At 49.1% G+C, this 19,156-nt stretch overlaps 1 protein-coding gene across 1 annotated transcript in view; it reads right to left on the bottom strand.

The window, feature by feature from the left end:
* The window catches only part of Kcnj10 (potassium inwardly rectifying channel subfamily J member 10), a 33,120-nt gene extending 21,008 nt beyond the window's left edge, over nucleotides 1–12,112 (bottom strand). Inside the window, exon 1 of the mRNA XM_050143047.1 lies at nucleotides 11,891–12,112. The gene's annotated coding sequence lies outside the window, so the exon portion shown is untranslated. The remainder of the gene's footprint in view (nucleotides 1–11,890) is intronic.
* Nucleotides 12,113–19,156: the final 7,044 nt, after the last annotated feature.

The following is a 19,156-nucleotide window of genomic DNA, read 5'->3' as shown; positions in this document are numbered from 1 at the left end:
AGGAGCCACGGCTTAGAAGAGACGAGCAGTGTCCCCGAGATCACACAGCTTGCCAATGGCACACCTGACTTTACATCCGCATCAGAGCAGTAGCCCTGGCCTTCATCCCGCCTTCTTTCTTCCTAAAAGATCTGACCCTGGGGTCCTCTTGGTTGGCACTTGAAGTATTATCCACGGAGCTTGTAAAAATGGATGGAGAGTTCCTCAGAGACGTTTAGAAATCCCACTATCCACAGGGGCTCTGAAAGTCATTTGAACGGTTGCTTAGGCCACCCAGACTTTCTCGCTCTTCTTCCTCCTCCTGTGCCTAGTAACACCTCGCACACCAAGAAATGATTCTTTTAAGGAAAACATTACTTGCTTTTCTTAAGCAATTTATTTATTTCTTTTTCTTTTTCTTTTTTTTTGAAAGGGGGTGTCTCTGTGTAGCTCTGGCTACCCTGGAACTTATTCTAGGCCAGGCTGACTTCGAACTCACAGAAATCCACCTGCCTCTGCCTCCTGAGTGCTGGGACTAAAGGAGTGCACCTCCCTCACCACCACCCGGCAAGCAATTTATTCTTATTTGCATCCTTGATGGCGATGGAGACCCATGGATGCCCTACCTATGATTCGTGCTCAGGGAATGGAGCCCCCTCCTGGACAGGTCTTCTCAGCTACTGTCCCATATATGCAGATATGCAGAAAGCAGCCTCTGACTCACAGAGAAGTCCCAGGAGGTCAACCTTTACCCCAAAGGCAGTCTCTCTACTTCTCCCTAACTCTTCCCCTAGTTTCTGTAATCCTCACTCCACTTGAGAAGGATGGGGTTGGGGTGAGGGTGGCATGCAGACTCCGAATAGATACAGCGCTACATTCAGAGGAAGGTGTCCCATTGTGTCATTGCTCACACACGCACGCACACACACACGCACACACACACACACACACACACACACAAAATTGCTCCAGTACAGCAGGAGAGCTTGTGGGTAGGTTTCCTTCACCAAAATGAGACATTTAGAGGCAGAGAACATGAGTAGAAAGGATGGATGAGGTACAGATAGACCGGTAGGTAGGAGATTTAGGCTGAATCCAATGGCCGGAGAGAAGCATCTAGATAACAAATGTGGGTGGGGGAGGAATAGAAGGATCCTGCAGTTCCTTTGTGCAGTCCTTACGTAAGGGAAGCATCGTGGATCCGTGTTCAGTAACCACTTTCAGTTTGCTCTCTGCTAGAGACACTGCAGCTGGGACCTCATCCACCCTCCCAGGACCCAGTGAGCCTCTGAAGCCAGCTCAGCCCGAAGTCCCAGGAGTGCCAGAGGACCTTCCTTTCTTCCCCCTTCACAGAGTCTACTCCAAGCTACTAGACAGATGGCCCAGATCAGAATGCTAGCCGAGGCACAGACACCCAGCACAGTTATACAGCTGGGAAGGGCAGAGCTGGACACCACAGAGACTTGCAGTCAGCAGTGGTCTCCAGCTCTAAACCCAGCTGTGAAACGGGGAGGGGGGGCGGGTAGGGAGGGAGTAATCACTCCTGCTCTACAGAGTGTCACTAGCAGGAGTGGGGCTAATGACAGTGGAGGAAGTGAAAAGAGGTAGGTTCACCCTGCTCAGAGTGACCTTTTGAATCCCTTTCTATAGCCAGAAGCCTGGCGACAGTCCCTCTACCTGCTATTTCTCTGCTCCCAACTGTTACCATGCCCACAACTTCTTTCTGAGAACCGTGAGTAAAGACAATTATGGTAAAATTCCATAGGAGCAGGGGACAATCTGAGCAGAGCCAGAAACTCCCAGTACAGAAAAAACAAACAAACAAACAAAAAAATGAAACAGGCAAGGGACCAGGGACCAGCCCCCTGTCTTGTCACCAGTTGCCTGGGCACCTCATCTCACTGTCCCCCGTCTTGCTGGGACAATAATTTTCCTGGTTTCCTTTCAGGGCCATGAGGGCTTGGGATGTGGGGAGTGTTCTGGGGAAATGCACCAGGTCAGGATATGTTAGCTGTCCACACGCATATATACTGTATGCTTGACTCAGTGCCAGGGTGGGGGTCCTGGCCCACTGACCTCCTCCACGACTGGGGTAGAGGTAGGAAAGTTATACTCAAAAGTTTGGTGGAGGCCGTGTCCATGGTTAACGTATAAGCAGGTAAAGTCTGGGGCAGCAGGACATTCCCCGCCCCAGGGCCACATTCTTGAGGTCACAACAAGTGCAAACTTGTTAAAACCTGTGTCAGAGCAGCAGAGGGCAGTGAGGGGTGGGGAGGGGGATGGTGCTGAGGTACCAGTAGCTGCTGGAGGGGGTAGGAGGGAAAGGAGTGGTGTGGGGAGAGGAGGTGTGCACATGCATAGGCTGATGGAAGGTGGTGCGGACGTGTGGTCTATGAGCCCGGCTCTGCATGTCGTATCTGGGCACATCTGCTTGGGTGTGGGTTTGGAGTGGGTGTGGGGCCGCATAGATGAGTGTGTGCCTGTGTGTCTCTGCATATATGAGCCGTGTGTCCATGAGCTGGGATAAAGAAGGGACTGGGCAGTCGCTGGTCCAGGCTGGGCATCTAGGAGGCATGGGCAGGCTGTGTGTGCCCCTGTTCTGTCATGGGCCTCATAGACCTGCATTCCAACTCCCTCCACAGACCACCCCCACCCCTGTGGTCCAAGCTTTGCCCTCCACAGTCAGCCGTGTCAAATGCCCATCTCCCCAGCCTTCCCAAGGGGGGGGGGTGTCGTACTGCCCACATACTCTTCCCCCCCCCCAACCCTGGGTCCACTCCTCCATGCTCTCTGGGTTCTCTGGACACTGGGGCGGGTGAGGGGTGGTGGGGGGAGGCTCTGAAAGCAGGTGACTGTTTGGGGGAACTTGGGGACAGAGCCCCCATTGTGCCCGCCCCAGAGCCGCCTCAATGGAGCTCTCTGACACAAAGGGGCTTTGACAATGGACCGGACATTAGTATGCAGAACCAGCCCCTCAGCCCTCTCACTGTCCCACAGCCCAGGGGCGGGAGCTGGGGGGCTGCTGGCAGTGGGAGACAGGGTGGGGCACAGCTGAGACTGAGGAGACAGTAGCCCTAGCAGCTCCCCTGGGGTCACTGACCAAGAGCCAGGGGAAGGAGATTCGACTAGGGCCTCCAAACCTGCCACTGACCAAAGAGGACAGACTATCAGGAGAGGGGCTATGGATGGGCAGCCTGAGTTCACCCACCTCTTACTTCCGCTTTGCTATGTAGTAAACGGAATTTGGTGGGTGGGATTGTGAGCACCGGCGTGAGAGAGCAAGATCCCAAGCTGAAGTTCAGAGCCACAGCTGGTGGAGGCCCTGTGCCAGAATGACCAGCCTTCAGGAATAGAGGCTTCTGGACCTCTGAGATTCAGGATGCTCAGATTTGGTGGGGTCTCTGGTCTTCTGCTTCCTTGACTGCTACCCTCTTATTCCACATGGATGGGCAGGTAGCTGTCATGTGTCTTCTGCTATAGCTTTATTTTTTGAGACAAGGTCTCTCACTGAACCTAACTGGAGCTTGCCATCTCAGGCAGGCTGACTGGCCAGCAAATTTTAGGGAGCTCCCTGTCTCCACCAATGCCCGCAACACCCAAATCTTAAAAGGGTGACGGAGATCTGAACTCTGGCCCTTACACACAGCAAGCACTTTTTCCTGTTGAACCGTCTCCCCAGTCCAGTGCTACCCTCTCACAGAATCTCTGCTGGGGCAGCTGTGGGGACAGAGAAGGCAAGTATGATGACTAAGAAGAAGAACCACTGCCCTTTGGGCTCTTCCAGGGAGGCCGGTGTGAAGCCATGAAGTAATATCAGCTGTCCAGCTAAAGGGAATCAACCACGTGCCTAGCAAGCTAGGCTGCTCTTCCCAAGGGTGTGCACCAGTTCCCAGTTCAAGCCCACCCCCAGCACCTACCAGCTAGATCTGGGACACGGTGCCAAGCAAGGGTTGATGGGCACTCTGAGGAAGAGGGTAAGAACCTGCTGAGAGAATACAGGCAGCATGCAAGAGAAAGGCCACCACCTGAGCCATTGTATAACTTAATCAGATTTCCTCTGGCCTGGACCAGTAAGCTCCAAGAGTGGGTAGGGAGTACTTGAGAAAGAGAGAGAAAATTCAAGCTTAAGAATGTCCTCCCAGCTTCTTTCTTCTTAGTTGATACTAGGAAGTCCTCCCTCCTATATTCTTTTTATTTTATTTTATTGATTTTTTGAGACAGGGTTTCTCTGTGTAGCTAAATTTAGAGCCTGTCCTGGCACTTGCTCTGTAGAGCAGGCTGGCCTTGAATTTACAGAGATCCACCTGCCCCTACCACCTGAGTGCTGGGATTAAAGGCATGTGCCACCACTGCCAGGCCTCTCTCCTATAGTCTATGCCTGGCTACTTCTCCTCCTGAGATTACTAAGGTGTGGGGGTGAGGCAGGGAGTAAAACCTGTTTCCTTCTCACTTTGAAAACTAACCTCTAGGGGCTGGAGAGATGGCTCAGTGGTTAAGAGCATTGCCTGCTCTTCCAAAGGTCCTGAGTTCAATTCCCAGCAACCACATGGTGGCTCACAACCATCTGTAATGAGGTCTGGTGCCCTCTTCTGGCCTTCAGGAATACACACAGACAGAACATTGTATACATAATAAATAAATAAATAAATATTTAAAAAAAAAAAAAAAAGAAAACTAACCTCTAATTCATAGCGTGTTAGAGAGAACACAAGGCTAGGCCTAAATCAGATTCCTGGTTCAAAACCAGACAACCCAACTTTCCCTGCAACCTTGTGTGAGACACTTGCTTTCTGAGCCAAGAGATCCCTCTGTACCATGGAAAAAAAAAGACTTTCTGGCCCTTCATCTGCTAGGCAGTGAGCTCAAAGACATGACACAGGAACACAGCAGCTCCCGGCAACAAAGACCGTGCTAAGCACTTTTCTACTACGGTGTCACTCTCTGCACTCTAAACAATAGATGCTTACTTACTTATTTTTATAGTAGGAAATGAACCTAGGGTCTCAAACATGCTTCGCAAGGACTCTGCCAGTAAGCTATATCCCAGCCCTTACTTTCTCTCTTTCTTTTGAGACAAGGTCTCACCAAGTTGGTCAGACTGATTCACTGTGTAGGCCAGATGGATCTTGAACTTGTGATCTTCCTACCAACTTCCTGGATGCTGGGTTTTTTGTTGTTGTTGTTGGTTGGTTGGTTGGTTGGTTGGTTGGTTGGTTGGTTGGTTTTGTTTTGGTTTTTGGTTTTTCAAGACAGGGTTTCTCTGTAACTTTGGAACCTGTTCTAGAACTAGCTCTTGTAGACCAGGCTGGCTTCGAACTCATAGAGATCCGCCTGCCTCTGCCTCCCGAGTGCTGGGATTAAAGGTGTGCGCCGCCACCGCCCAGCAGCAGATGCCTTTTAAAGGCTCCATTTTACAGAGGAGAAATTAGAAGCAAGGATGTTAAGTATTTGCCCAAGGTCACACAGCTAGTGGATAGAGGAGCTAAGAGTCAACCTCAAACAGGCAGCACCTCCCAGACCCCAGATGGGTTAACCACTGCTCCATCCTGTCTGCCTGGAGGAAACAGTGAGAAGGCACTGCTGAGGGACATCAGCCAAGATACTCATCATTATCAGTGTCCCCTGCAGTTCCTCAAACTGGGAGTTCTCAAGGGAGAGCTCACGGACCCAAGGGGATTCCTGAGGTGCTTCTAGAGGCTTTCAGAGGTCAAACCCCTGCTTACCATAATGCTAATATTGCATGATTTATTCTTCCAGTTTCATTACTTCACGGGTGATGAGTGCAGTTTCCCAGGGGTGAGTAGCGTGTGATATTGCAACATATTAAATGCAGAAGCAAATACAAGGAACCAACTAATTTTTCCTGAGCTAGGCATTAAAAAGATTTGTGTGAATAAAAGGCAGGTCACTCTTGCTAGACCTTTGTTTTATAAAACATAGCTACTTTTATTTAAGACCTCCCATCAATGGGCAATGGGGTTATCATTACTTCTAAATTAATTATGGTCTTAGGTCTCCTCAGCATTCATTTCTAACACGCTAAATATCAATAGATACCACCCATGCAAAACAAATGCTCTTTGGAGTCCTCGGAAAATTTCAAATGGAAAGGGGTGCTGAGATAGAGAAAGAGAGAGAGAGAGAGAGAGAGAGAGAGAGAGAGAGAGAGAAAGAGAGAGAGTCAGACACTCACCTTCACCTTGTATAAGCTTCCCATGTACCTTTTTTTAATTATGGGATCAGCCAGGGTTTAGGCATGGGTTAAGATGTGTACCTGGATCTCGGGGTTATGATTGGAAGAGAAAAAGAGCTAAGGGTCTACTCTAGGGAGAATGTAACATTAGGGGCCAGGCCGACCCATCCTCCCTTGACTGGTGTCCCCATATCTCTCACCTTGCACATCCCTGCTCAGAAGTATGGACAAGACAACGGGACTGTCCCAGGCTGGACCCTGACCTCTAGCCCTGTTGCCACCCCAGACACCAGCTGACAAGTCCAGCCTCAGGCTGGAGTCAGGCCTCCCTCTGAGGGACTTGAGGTACAAGAAACTGGAATCCAAGCACCCATGGCTTTTAATCTTAGGGTGAAGCTGTCCCCAGCAGATGAAATGGCTGGTCAATGAGGAGTCATTCTTGAAGCTCCCTAGAGAGCTGGGTAATGGGGTCTCACACACATGATACTGGAAATCCCCACTTAAGCCTCTAAAGGCAGGGTACTTCTCCCAAATGCTGTGTTGAGTAAACACAAAGCCCTGCCTAGATTCAAGGTAAACAGAGTCCTTTTGCATCCCTGGGACCAAGAAAGAGAAGTCTCATCTTTGCTTCAGGAGGTCCTCAGTATGACAGGGACATAGGCTTGTCCTAGAGGATCGCATTAGCAGGTAAGAAAGATGGACTATCCCTCTAACATTTGTCATGTATGACGCATCCTGAGAAAAGTTAAAGATGAAAAGACAAAATGAGATGGTTGAACACAAAGAGGAAAAAAGAGTATGGGTAATTTTCAGGCAGGTGAAACTTGGAATGGCTTGTGATATCCAAGAGTGGGTGGAAAGGCGTACTTGGGGACTAACTGTCAGGGTCAGACCTTGGAAAACACAAGAGATGGGGTTCCAAAGGGGAGGTGGAAAAGGCAGAAAGTTGTGTGAAGACTGTGACCGGAAATGTCTGTCTAGTGCTAACAGGAATGTCTAGGCTTGGAAGGGACAAGATAAAAACTATTGCTTCACGGTGAGAATACCAAACATGGAGCAGTGGAGGGAAGGAATCAAGGAGAGAGGCCAGAGTCAGGAAAGTCGTGATGGAGGGAGGCTATCATCAGTAACTAAGCTGACAAGGTTGACAGGCTGATCAGGGGACAGGGGCAGAGGACACCCGAGCCACCTGAGAAGGAAGAGGTGCTAAATGAAGAGACCAAGAGGCAGGAGGTAGGGTAATGCAGCTCAGTTGGTAGGGTGCTTACCTAGTGTGTACAAACCCAGCACCACACCAAACCAGGCCTGGAGGGAGGTGTGGTGACGCAGACTATAATCTCAGCACTCAGACAGGAGGATCAGAAGTTCAAGGTCATCCTTGAATACACAGCAAGCTTCATAAGACCTCCCCCACCCAACACACACCCACAAAGTTCTGAGGAGACCGCTCAATAAATCAAGGGCTTACTACGCAAGCATTAATACCTGAGTTTGCATACCCAGCAGCCACATAAAAACAAGGCACAGGGAACGTGCCTATAATCCCAGGACTGGGGAAAACAGAAAGATCTTTGGGGCTTGCTGGTCAGTCAGTCTGGCCGAATTGGTCAACTCTGGGCTCAATGAGAGATCCTATCATAAAATACAAGATAGACAAAGATTGAGGAAGACACTCAACAGCAACCTCTGTCCTCTACACTCCTGCAAATATATATACACCCACATCCACACACAAAAACATACATGCACCATACAGAAGAGGGGGGAGACAGACTCATGCAGGAGGGGAGCAACACATGAAGATAGGTAGAAATACCGCGGATGTGGGGGTAGAAACTTGTATCTTCGGCTAAACAGCAGAGGTTGCTAGGAATGGTTATCTGGGGAAGGGGTGGGTGCTTGACAGATCCCAGTTATTGAGTCTAATTTGAAGACAGGACATCTGTTTGGCACAAATGTCATGGGAAGAACGGGCTGCGGTATGAAGGTCCTGCTTCTGGTAACAGCCAGTCTGTTGGCATGAAACTGGAACCCCGTGTTTAACTTCTCAATAACTCTGCCTTCCCAGACCTAGGGCAAATGCTCAGAAAACCACTATAGAGGGCTGGGACCAGTCCCAGGAGCCAGTCAAGAGGAGAGCAGGAAGAGCAGAGAAGAGCGGAGTGGGAAGAGTTGGGGAGCCCAGAGAAAGCTAATAGCCGCCACACCTTTCATGCTACCCACCTTCTAAATCCTTTGCAAATATTGACTCTTGAAACCCTCACAACTATTATTAGCCCCGGAGAAAGCATGAAGAAAGCTGTGTGGCTACTAACTGGTAAAACCAGGACTCAAGTCCAGTAAGGGGGACTCCAAGGCAAGGCTCTGAGTCACTGTGTGTGATCTCTCAGAATGAAGAGGTGGCAAGTTAGGGTCACACCGCCATTCATGGGAAGCCTCTTGACAGTTATTACATAGCCCCTATATTTCAGAACTTCACAGCTCCTTTCGGGAGCCTTAATGGTAGGCTTTTTTTGTCTGGGTTATTTTCTTTTTTATATTATTTATCATGGTGGGGAAGGAGTATCACGTGTGTACCTGAGTGCCTGCAACCCATGTGTACGGGTGACCAGAAGAGGGTGTCAGATCCTCTGGAATTGAAGTTACAGATGGCTTTGAGCTGCCATGTGGATGCTGGAACTGAACTCAGGTCCTCTGCAAGAGCAGCAAGTGCTCCTAACCACTGAGCCATCTCTCCAGCCCCTGGAGATATTTTTTTAAAAGCTTCAGAAATATGTCTCCTTTTCCTTCCTAGCCATCATTTCAAATGTCTTTCTTTTTGATGGGCTGTCTTCTCGACTGGTGTCTAATCTCTCTCCCTGGGTTTTCTGCCGCTGGAAGAATGCAGAAGCGCCATGTATTAATACCCACGCATCCTAGGATTCTTCTGCAGACCACACAGCTTAGGTCCGACTTCCTCCCACATTCAAAGACAGTCCCTTCCTTCCCCACCACCTCAAATTCAGGCTCCAGGCTGGCAGACACCCACAGGAGAGTTGCTCCCACAATCCTTTTCTCTTTGTCCTTTCAAGGTTCTGATGGGGGGGGGGGAGAATGGAGAAGGGCCACCCAGGATGTACTCTCTCTGTAGAATGGTAACAACATGGACACTAGTCTCTGATGAGGGGGGGGAAAGCCCTTGGCCTCAGACCGAGGTGATGAGGCGAATGCAAAAACTCTCCCCGTTCTCAGGAGTGGCCTTAGGCAACTGCCCTTCACTCTGCGCTAAGACATTTGCACAGAGTCCAAAACTCCCCTCTCTGGCCAGTCTTCTGCAGTTTAATCTCAATGGGGTGCCTCATGTTATCCCTTCTCTCTGCCCCTTCCCGGGCCTCACTACTGTCCTGGACAACTTGGCCTCAGTCTGGACAGTAGCACTGACCAGTCAGGCAAGAGAAGAATCTAGGCCGGGGAAGGGAGGGAGAGTGGAGTTCCTTTTTTTTCCCTCTTCTTTTTTTTTTCTTTTTCTTCCGTCCTAAATAACTTTTCTCAGGAAAATTTAGGGACTCGCGTCTCTTTCCCTCATCACCTTGTGTCCTTTTCCCTCCTCACCAGTACTTCGTGCCTCAACCACCTGTCTTTGCATCCTGTGTGTACAAACCCAACCTAGGAGGCCAAGAAACCTCCCTTATGGAAATGGGCCTTGCGACACAACTCACCCACCAGAGCCTTTAAAAACTTCACCCCGCCAGTTCCAAAACAACTGTAAAGACCTGCATATGAACCCACCCAGATCTGAACATCCCAGCCTCCTCGGTCCCTAGGGGAAAGAGGGGGAGGAAGGTCCCTGGGTCTTCTGCCAGTCACTTCCCTTCTAGCCCAAGCCAACAAAGCTGGAGTGTATGTGAGCTCACGGAGAGGGCAGGCTGGAGCCACAGAGAGAACTTGGGAAATACCAGCTTATCCCCACATAAACACGAGCCCCCCCCCAAAGATATATTGGGTATGTGTTGGAGAGATGTTATCCCCCCACAGGGTAAAGGAGAGAAGTAGGGTTCTGCATTAGAGCTATACAGGGAATGGGACCATACTCCCCCCCCCCCAACCTCCTCCCAGTCAGTGGAGTCATTGCCATTTGATATCCACTGAGACAACTTGGCTGCTCTGGGCTCGGGATGGGGGCTGGGGGGATGGCTCAGAAAACAGCAGTTCCTTTCAGGGCCCAGGTTGGCAAGGGCTTTGGGAGGCTGGACTGGCCCAGATCACCCCCTAACTCCCCCTCCTTTCCTCCCTCCCTTGCCACCACCACCAAAGGCTGGGCGGGTGGGTGGAGAGATTGGCACTGCCTGGGCCAAGCCTACTGCCTCTGCTGTCCAACCCTGGACCCTTGGCTGGCATGCTGCCGTCTCTCCCCTCTTTCCCCCTTTCCTCCTTCCTGAAGAACCAGCCATGAGCCAGGACACCTAGTTCCTTCTAGATTTGGTGCCTATACCCACCCAGTCTGTACCCTTGGGGAACTGACAAGCCCTACCCTTTGGCAGAGGATGGAATCGCCATCATTCCAGGAACATATTCAAAACTCCTTGGAGATCAGGGAGAAGTGTTCACGACGAAACTCAATTGAGCTCATGGCAACAGCGGACTCAGGGCACTAGCATCTCAATGCCTTCTACATAAGCCCAAAAGGGAGGCTTCCAAATCTTCCTTCCCCAGCTCCTGCCCCCTCGGACTACACAAAGCAGTCTGTCCCATAGGGAGAGAAAAAAAATTCAAACACCACAGCAAGGGCAGTCTGACCAGAAATCTCGTCAGAATGTGTATGATAAGCAACCTAATCAGGCTTTAAGCTTGCCTTCCCTTTGGGTCGAACTCTGACTTTGTTTCTTCACACCTTCACCTCTTGGCCATCCTCAGCTTCCCCAGGGTACTTCAGTTACTGGGATGAAATCCCAAGATACCAGAAAGCCCTACCCGCACTGCTCCCTTTTGCCCCCCCCCATTTTGTCCTTCTAATCTTCCTGGGCCTCAGCTCTCCTCCCTAGAATTTCTTTCCCAACACGAGTGCCCTTGATTAGTCCCCGTTGGAGGAGAGAGAATGGGAGAAGGGACACTCTGGAGGGTGAATTCATAGGCCCTAACCTACCCCCTGACTCCTTCTGAAATTCTCCTGGTGAAGCAATTTGAGGGGTGTTGGTAGCGAGGGGTATCTTGAGGTAGGAACCAAGTTGGAAAGGAAGGGAGAGAAAAGGGAAAGGGGAGAGAGGAGGGTGCCCGGTACAGCAGGCTGTGTCTTCTAATCTAATGTTTGTTTTTCTTCCATGTGTAAACTGGTGGTCAGGACATGGTCCGTGAGTGTCGCGGGGAGGGCTGGGAGCAGGAGTAACCTGTCGCTACTGGGTGCAGGAGCAGTGTCTGTACGACTGTGTGGTGGGTGCAGGTTTATGTGTCGTAATTATTCCAGTAACCAGAGGAGCCCCATGCAACTGCAGGTATGCAGAGTGAGGCGGGGACATTACGGAAGCCCCTTTTCAGACGGAAGGCCTGAGGTGACTAGCCTAAGTAAAGTACGCTTGGTGAGGGACCCTTCCCAGGAAAGTCCACTTGGGACGGCCAAGGCAGAAGGAGGGAGTACTTCGGATTGTACTGCTGAGGCCAGGCAACCTTGGTAGGGACCGAAGGGCTGGGGACCCCGATGTCTCTAAGTGGGCAGGTCCTGTTTCATCAGGAACAGAGTCTTACCTTGGCTCGCAGGTGGAGTGGTTGCACGGATGGACCGCCGGGCAGCGGGACAGATGAACAGACGGGGAGGGCAGGAGTGACGAGCGGAGCTGCGCGACCGGCAGGACCAAGACTCTTAAACCCCGAGCTGGGATCAGATAAGGGCTTGTCCGGGGGCCGGGGCCGGGGTCGGGCCGGCCGGGGGCAGAGTTGGGCCGGGCCGGGCCGCCCCCTCCCTCTGCAGCGCCGGAGCCAAACTTTGAGTGAATGGAGGGGCCCGGCGGGGGCCGGGAGGGCGGGGGCGGGGGAGTTTGGGGCCGGCCAATGGCAGAGCGGAGCGCCAGCTCCGAGCCTGGGGATTGGCTAGATTTGGGTAGGGGGCGGGGCTTAAGGTGCTAGGAAGCGCAAACCCAGACTGACTAGGGCGCAGAAACACCCAAAGACAGAGACCCAGACAGAGTCCCAGAGAAAGAGAGATGAAGGGACGATACGAGAAGAGATAGAAGCCGAGCTGGCAAGATGACAGGGGGAGAGAGAAAGAAAAAAAGCGAGGCGGCCGTGTCAGAATGGAGGAACCAGGACGAGGGCCGCGGGGCGGGACTGGGCCCCAGTTAATGAGGTGGAAATGAATTCAGGACGGGCTGCGGCTGGGACCAGACTGGCAGACTTGGCCTGGGCTCCCGAGGCTACAGGGCTCTGGCATCCCGAACAATTTCCAGGCTATTTGCTGTTCCCTGTTTAGAGAATACGGTGCTGGGCGCAAAAGGCCCACCCAAAGCCGTCTGTCTCCACCTGTAGCAGTTTCATCTGAACGGAAAAATAAGCTACAGTCTAGTGCAAAGTATGAGACACCCCAAACTGTGGAAGAATAGCGAAAGGTCGCTCTATTTAGGGGGTTCCCCACAAATATTCGAAGAAGAGGTAAATTTTACTTAGGCCCAAGGACCTAGGGGACACAGGGACCCATGTCCTAGGAGGTGGCAGGAAGGACACTTATGGCCTAAGTGAAATCCTGAGTTGACACAGAAGTATATAATGTCCCGGGAAATAGCATCAAACTATTTCTACACACTAGAGTGTCTGCACCAAGGACTGCTTTCATTACCTGAATCTATGTTTTGAATGGTTTGTATCCACTATCTCATGTATAGCATGTATTAAAGAAGAAAATAATCACTTATCACCTTATTCATAATAGACACAGAATTACCAATCAATAGCCAGTATTACTTACTTACTATGCTAATATAAATTCATGGTTAAAAACATGGTGGGTTAGGCCTGCAATTCCCAGCTGCTTGGGAAGCTAAGGCAGAAAGAAGGGTTGCAAGCCCAAAGCCTTCCTGAGCTACAGAGCGAGTTCAAGGCCAGCTTGAACAATTGATCAGGGCCCACAGTCTTGACATTCAGAGATAGAAAGGGTTTGAAGGCTGAGCTCAGACCACGCTATAAAACTGAGAACAAACGCAGAGAAAAGAAGTCAAAGGACTGTCGTGGTTTGTGAGATCATTACAAGACATTTATCATGAATTTATTATTTTTCCAAAAATGTTACCCAAGCATTTGGCATCAGTCACCACCCATACATCCATGACTCTAACCCACCTGGGTGTATATTTCAAACTTAGTACAACATGGAAGGAATCATCTTGCTCACAGGTGTGCTCCTCTTTGTTCCGAACCACAGTGAATATGTCGCCATCATCCAACTAGAAGCACCGCAGCCGTCCCAGACTCTATTCTTCCTTACGTTACTCCTACTCTGTTGTCTAACTACATCATCTCCTTTCTGAGTCCCTGGACACTCCCCCTGCCTCCTGTGCCGTTATCATTGCTGTAGTTTGGAGCAGACACGCCTCTCAGCAGGGCTACTGCAGCAGCCATCTAACTGGTTCCATCCCTCCAGCCTTTCTACACTCTCATAAGAATCCTTCAGGTCATGAACTCCTTTATGTAAAAGCAATCAAGGCCAGCGAGATGGCTCAGAGGGTAAAGGTACTGGCTGCCAAACCTGATGACCTGAGCAATGCCAGTACTCACATGGTAGGCAACTGCCAAAAGTCGTCCTCTATCCTCTGTGTGTGTATTGGGGCACTTCTACACACACACACACACACACACACACACACACACACACACACACACACACGGGGGGGGGGGAGGCGGATGTAACTTAAATATCAATAATGTATTTCTGTCCAAAGCTCACATCCAACTTGCCACTTCCCACTTCAAAAATCTTCAATAAATTGCAGCTGTGTATAAATAAAATCCACACTCTGCAGCATAGAACAGAAGGTCATTATAACCTGGCCCGACACCATTCTAGTCTTGTCTTCCTCTGACCCTTCATGTCTGAATCTACGGCTGCGTCCTCCTGTAACACCCATGGCTGGGTCTTGTGCTCTGTGTCTTGCTCCTTGCCCCTTGGTCACACGGCCTGAGTGTTGTACAAATCTCTGGTTTCCTCCGGATTCTCACTCGTGCTCTACCTTCCGTCCCAGTACCTGCAAGGGATTCTACCTTTGAGAGGCCCGACTGAACCCGTCCTCTTTTCCCATTCCCAGCCCCCCTGACCAAGGTTGGGAATACTGGCGGCTTCCTTATTTCTGTGTAATTCCTCCTAAGCAGACTGAAAAGCTGATAATAAGCACTGGTCTTCATGTTCGCCCTGTGTCCCTTTCTGTGGCATGTCAACTCAGCCGCCAAGCACTATTAAGTCTCCTTTAGTTATATCTCTCTAGGATGCAAACCGTCATTCCATGGCCAGAAGCATGAAGATTACTACTATCCCAGGACCTGACCCATCCTTAACCCTTCTTTTCAGTCTCAAAGGGAAATATATTGTTTCCATTAAAGAAGTCCTGTATAAAGCCTAGAACCAAAACCTTGAACAAAGAGGGGTATGGTAGTATACACCTTTAATCTCAGCACTCAGGAGGCAGAGGCAGGAGACTCTCTGGGAGTTCAAGGCTGGTTTACATAACCAGTTTCAAGTCTGCCATAGCCAAGGCAACATAGCAAGACCCTGTACACACACACACACACACACATACACACACAAACACACACACACAGTTAGTAAAAGCCCCTCTTACTAGTCCAGTCTCTTTTGCTTAACACTTAGAGTTCCCCTGTGGTGGAAAGAGAGAACCACGGGACAGGAAAGAAAACCGATACCCTAAAGAAGAAAAACTGTCTGGATAAGCCCCTTCCATATATAGAGAGAAGAGCAGCCATTTGCTGAAGCTCAGAGTGAGGGTGAGGCGGTGTGGGGTGGAACTGGGCAGTTGAAAAGACTCAGGTATTCCAGCCCCACAGGGCTGGGGGCTGTGAGAAAAGCAGCTTCAATGGTATTGTCATGCTCGCATTTTAAGAGTGGCTTAAATCAGATCTCCATTCTTAAGGAATCATGCTCTATTAGCAACTATATTCTCTGTGCAAATCATATCAGTTTTTAATATTTAACCTTTTGCCAAAGAGAAGTCCTGGAACACACTACAAGCCCAATAGCACCATTGGTGATGGGTGCTTAACAAATTAATGTTTCTGAGTGTTTACTTACTGTGCATGGTAAATATGATTTTGCTCATTTTGTTTCCATTTGTCCTGTTTGAGACAGGGTCTTATTATAGAGAAGGGGAAGAGAGAGGGAGGGGGAAGGGAAAATGTTTTTAACTACAAGGCTTATCTAGCACCTCTGAAGTTGAGTCCATTGATGGAAAGTTTGTTAACACCCAAATACACTCTGGAGAGGTAAGGAACGGGAAATCAAGAAGCCACCATAAGCCTGGAATTGGGAAGGCTAACTCTTAGCCCTCATTCTTCTCTTGAAACCCTCTTATCTAAATAGTGAGGCTTGCTCCTAGACCACCTCTAAATGCTAGTGTGAGTCCTAGTCTATCTCTAGCCAGCCCCACAGACTGATGTGTGATGCTTCTAGGGCCGAATCCATCCTTACCTACTTAGTAAGACATGAAGTCTCACTATGCTGCTCTGACTGAACTGGAACTCACTGTACAGACCATGGTGGCCATAAGCCCACAGAGATGCACCTGCCATTGCTTCTTAAGTGCTGGGGTTAAGTGCGTGCACCGCCATACACAGACCTCTTTCATTTATACAAATTGTTATTTGGACTTACTTGACCTTCCTGTTCCACCAAACTCACATCTTCAACCATCTCCTGCCTTCCCTTTCATACTTCCTTTCCCGTCTCCACGCTTTTGCCCAGAAAGTCTCATGATCTTGTTCAAGGAAGCCTCCCCAGATGGCTGACCCCATAGCTGGCAACAAAGGCCACAGCTGCTGGGTGAGCGTGAGCGGAAGGCTGCATTGCGTTCATCTTGTACCCAAACTCAGAGCTGTCGGGGGAAAGGAAGGAAATGTCCCTACCCTCACCTCAAAACAGAAGCGACGAAACTCAAACCCTACCTCCTCTTTAGGCTCTCCACGAGAACTGAGATATTTGGAGAGAGCTGATTTTCTATTTCACACTTTGAAAAAAGTGTGTGTGTGTGTGTGTGTGTGTGTGTGTGTGTGTGTGTGTGTGTGTTAGCCCTCACCATGCAGGCATATGTAGCGGTCAGAGGCTGATGCTGGAATTATAGATATATACTGTCATTCCAGCTTCTAAATAGGTGATGTGAATCCAAACTCAGGTCCTCAACTTGCTCCGCAAATACCTTGCCCACTAACATCTCCCCAGCTCTGCACCAAGGTTCTTTATAGGCCCGCGGTGTGGCTCCAGAAGTGGCCTTCCTGTCCCCAGTGTCCTCGATTTTCAATTTTCATTTATCACAACTCCGCTGACATAACAGGTTTGATTCCTTGCAGAACTGCTTTCGTTCTCTCGGTCCATAAAGTCTAGGACCTTACTTATATTTTTGTTTGCTAGTGACTTGTGAGATTTTCTTTTCTCCTGCCTCAGTTCAAGCTAGATAAGCAAGGAATTGAGGTTAAAGTTAACAAGTTAAGTCCAGGACCTGGAGGATCTTGAAAGAGGTGAAAGAGTGTTGTCTGTCAGCACAGCAAGGCTGGAAAGGCACTGTCAGCTCTGTGACTGTCCCTCCAGAAAAAGGGGCCAGCTCTATGCAAGCACGTTCTTGCCCAGGAGTTTGGTTTCTTCTCTCTGAGCGCCTGGCCCAGTGGAACCAACGTGAGCAGCCTCTTGGCAGGGCAGAGAAAAGCAAGCTAGCAGTCCCCAGGCTCAGGTGACAGGGCCAGACCCAGGAGACAGGGATGTTGACTGGGGCTTTAACAGCGCTGTTGATGCCAATCTCGGGCGAAAACCTGATATTTCCACTTGGAACAACAAGAAACAGCCAACAGGATTGGAGAGGGGTCAGTGAACAAGGAGAGCCCCCTGCAGGTCTCACTGGGTGATGCCAGGACAGAGGAGGACAGCCCCTGCTGGACAGGGATCTCAGGAGTCCCCTGAGATGGTGAGGACGAGGATGATGCTGCTGCTGCTGCTGCTGCTGATGATGATGATGATGATGATGATGATGATGATGACAACAGTGGCAGTGGCAAGGAGAAGAAAGAGGGAAAAAGAGGAAAACACAATACATTAGGCTTTATGTAAACAATCCTCAAGAAATGGATACTACTTATTGTGGTTTCCATATGAAATACCCTCCCCAAAGCTCCGGTATTGGTAATTAGATCATGAGAAAGGAGCCCCCTTTGTTGATGGCTTACTCCATTGACTGACTAACCCTGAATGGACTATCAGGAAACGAAGGCTGCCTGGAGGAAATAAGCCACCAGTGGACGGCTCTTGAACAGGGGTTCTCAACCTTTCTAATCCTCCTACCCTTTAATACAGTTCCTCGTGTTGTGGTGACCCCAAACGAGAACACTATTTTATTTATACTTCATAGCTGCAATTTTCTACTGTTATAAATTGTAATATAAACATATGATATGCAGAATATATAATATGTGACCCCCCAAGGGGTCACGACCCACAGGTTGAGAACAGTTTCTCCTCCCTCTTCTTGCCTCTCTTCCTTTTTCTTTTGCTCTCCCCTTCTTCTCTCCTCTCTCCCCACCGCCCACCTTTCCAGTCTCCATGAGGTCTGTTTTCCATGCTACCCACTACAATGCTCTGTCTCATATGGCCCAATAAAAATGGAGCGAAACAACCCTGGATTGAAACTTCTGAAACTGGAAGCCAAAATTAACTGTTCGTCTTTTACGTTGGCTCAGTTATTCTGCCATAGCAATGAACAGTGACTGATACAACATGGCTATTCCCATCTCTTAGATTTACAGAAGACTAATATTTTTCAAGCATGGTGGCTCATGTGTGTAATCCCAGAACTAGAGAGGCAGAAGCAGGAGGAACTACCAGTTCAAGGCTGGCCTGGACTAGATAGTGAGTTCCAGGCCAGTCAGGAATTTATAACAAGACTTTGTCAAAAGAAAGAAGGAAAAGGAGGAAAGGAAGAAAGAAGAGGAGGAGGAGGAGGAGGAGGAGGAGGAGAGAAAACAAAAAAGAAAGAGAAAAAAGAATAAAAAATTCAAAGTCTTACATCTACTATCAGATGGAGTAGGATTTGAACTTATTGCCCCTGAAATTTATATTGCTCCATATACCAGCTATATTTTTTTAGTGCATTCCAGAAACTTCTAGCCTTCTAATGTGCAGTCTTATTTCTGCTCTTCTAGGGATGTGTCCCTGCAATGTTAAGGCTCAGGAAAATGCATAGAAAACACCTTACACATAATGATACTGATCATAGCAATAACATCAGCTTGAATTTATATACCATTCTTTGATTTTAATTATTTCCCTGGGGCTTGTGGCTGAAGGAAGGGAATGTGTTTCTGTGGCACGATCCTTACCTAGCATGCACAAGGCCCTGGGTTCCATCTACAGCAGTGCAAATAAATAAGCAGATGAATAAATAAATTCTTAAGGGACATTAACATTGAAATGTGTTTGTTTCTCCAAAACGTTTTTTTTTTTTTTTTACTTTTTCTGAGACAGGGTTTCTTTGTGTAGTCCAGGCTGTCCTGGAACTCAATTTATAGATCAGGCTAACCTCAAACTTACAGAGCTCCTCCTGCCTCCTGAGAGCTGGGATTAAAGGAATTGTGCCACCACTGCCTAGCACATTTCCTAATTTTTAATCAGTCATGTTGTAGTTATTATCATACAATCATAATCAACTTGTATGGATATTTTATGTTTTTATTTCCTTTTCTTCCTTCCTTCCTTTTTCTTTCCTCCTTTCTTTCTTTCTCTCTCCCTTTCTTTATTCCTTTCTTCCTCTTTTT

Source organism: Alexandromys fortis, unplaced genomic scaffold (genome assembly GCF_014885135.2).
Source record: "Alexandromys fortis isolate MF-2015 unplaced genomic scaffold, M_Fortis_MF-2015_v1.1 scaffold_51, whole genome shotgun sequence".
Taxonomy (NCBI): Eukaryota; Metazoa; Chordata; class Mammalia; order Rodentia; family Cricetidae; genus Alexandromys; species Alexandromys fortis.
Note: the sequence above shows the minus strand (reverse complement) of the source record. Positions and strands in the feature narration are given on the sequence as shown.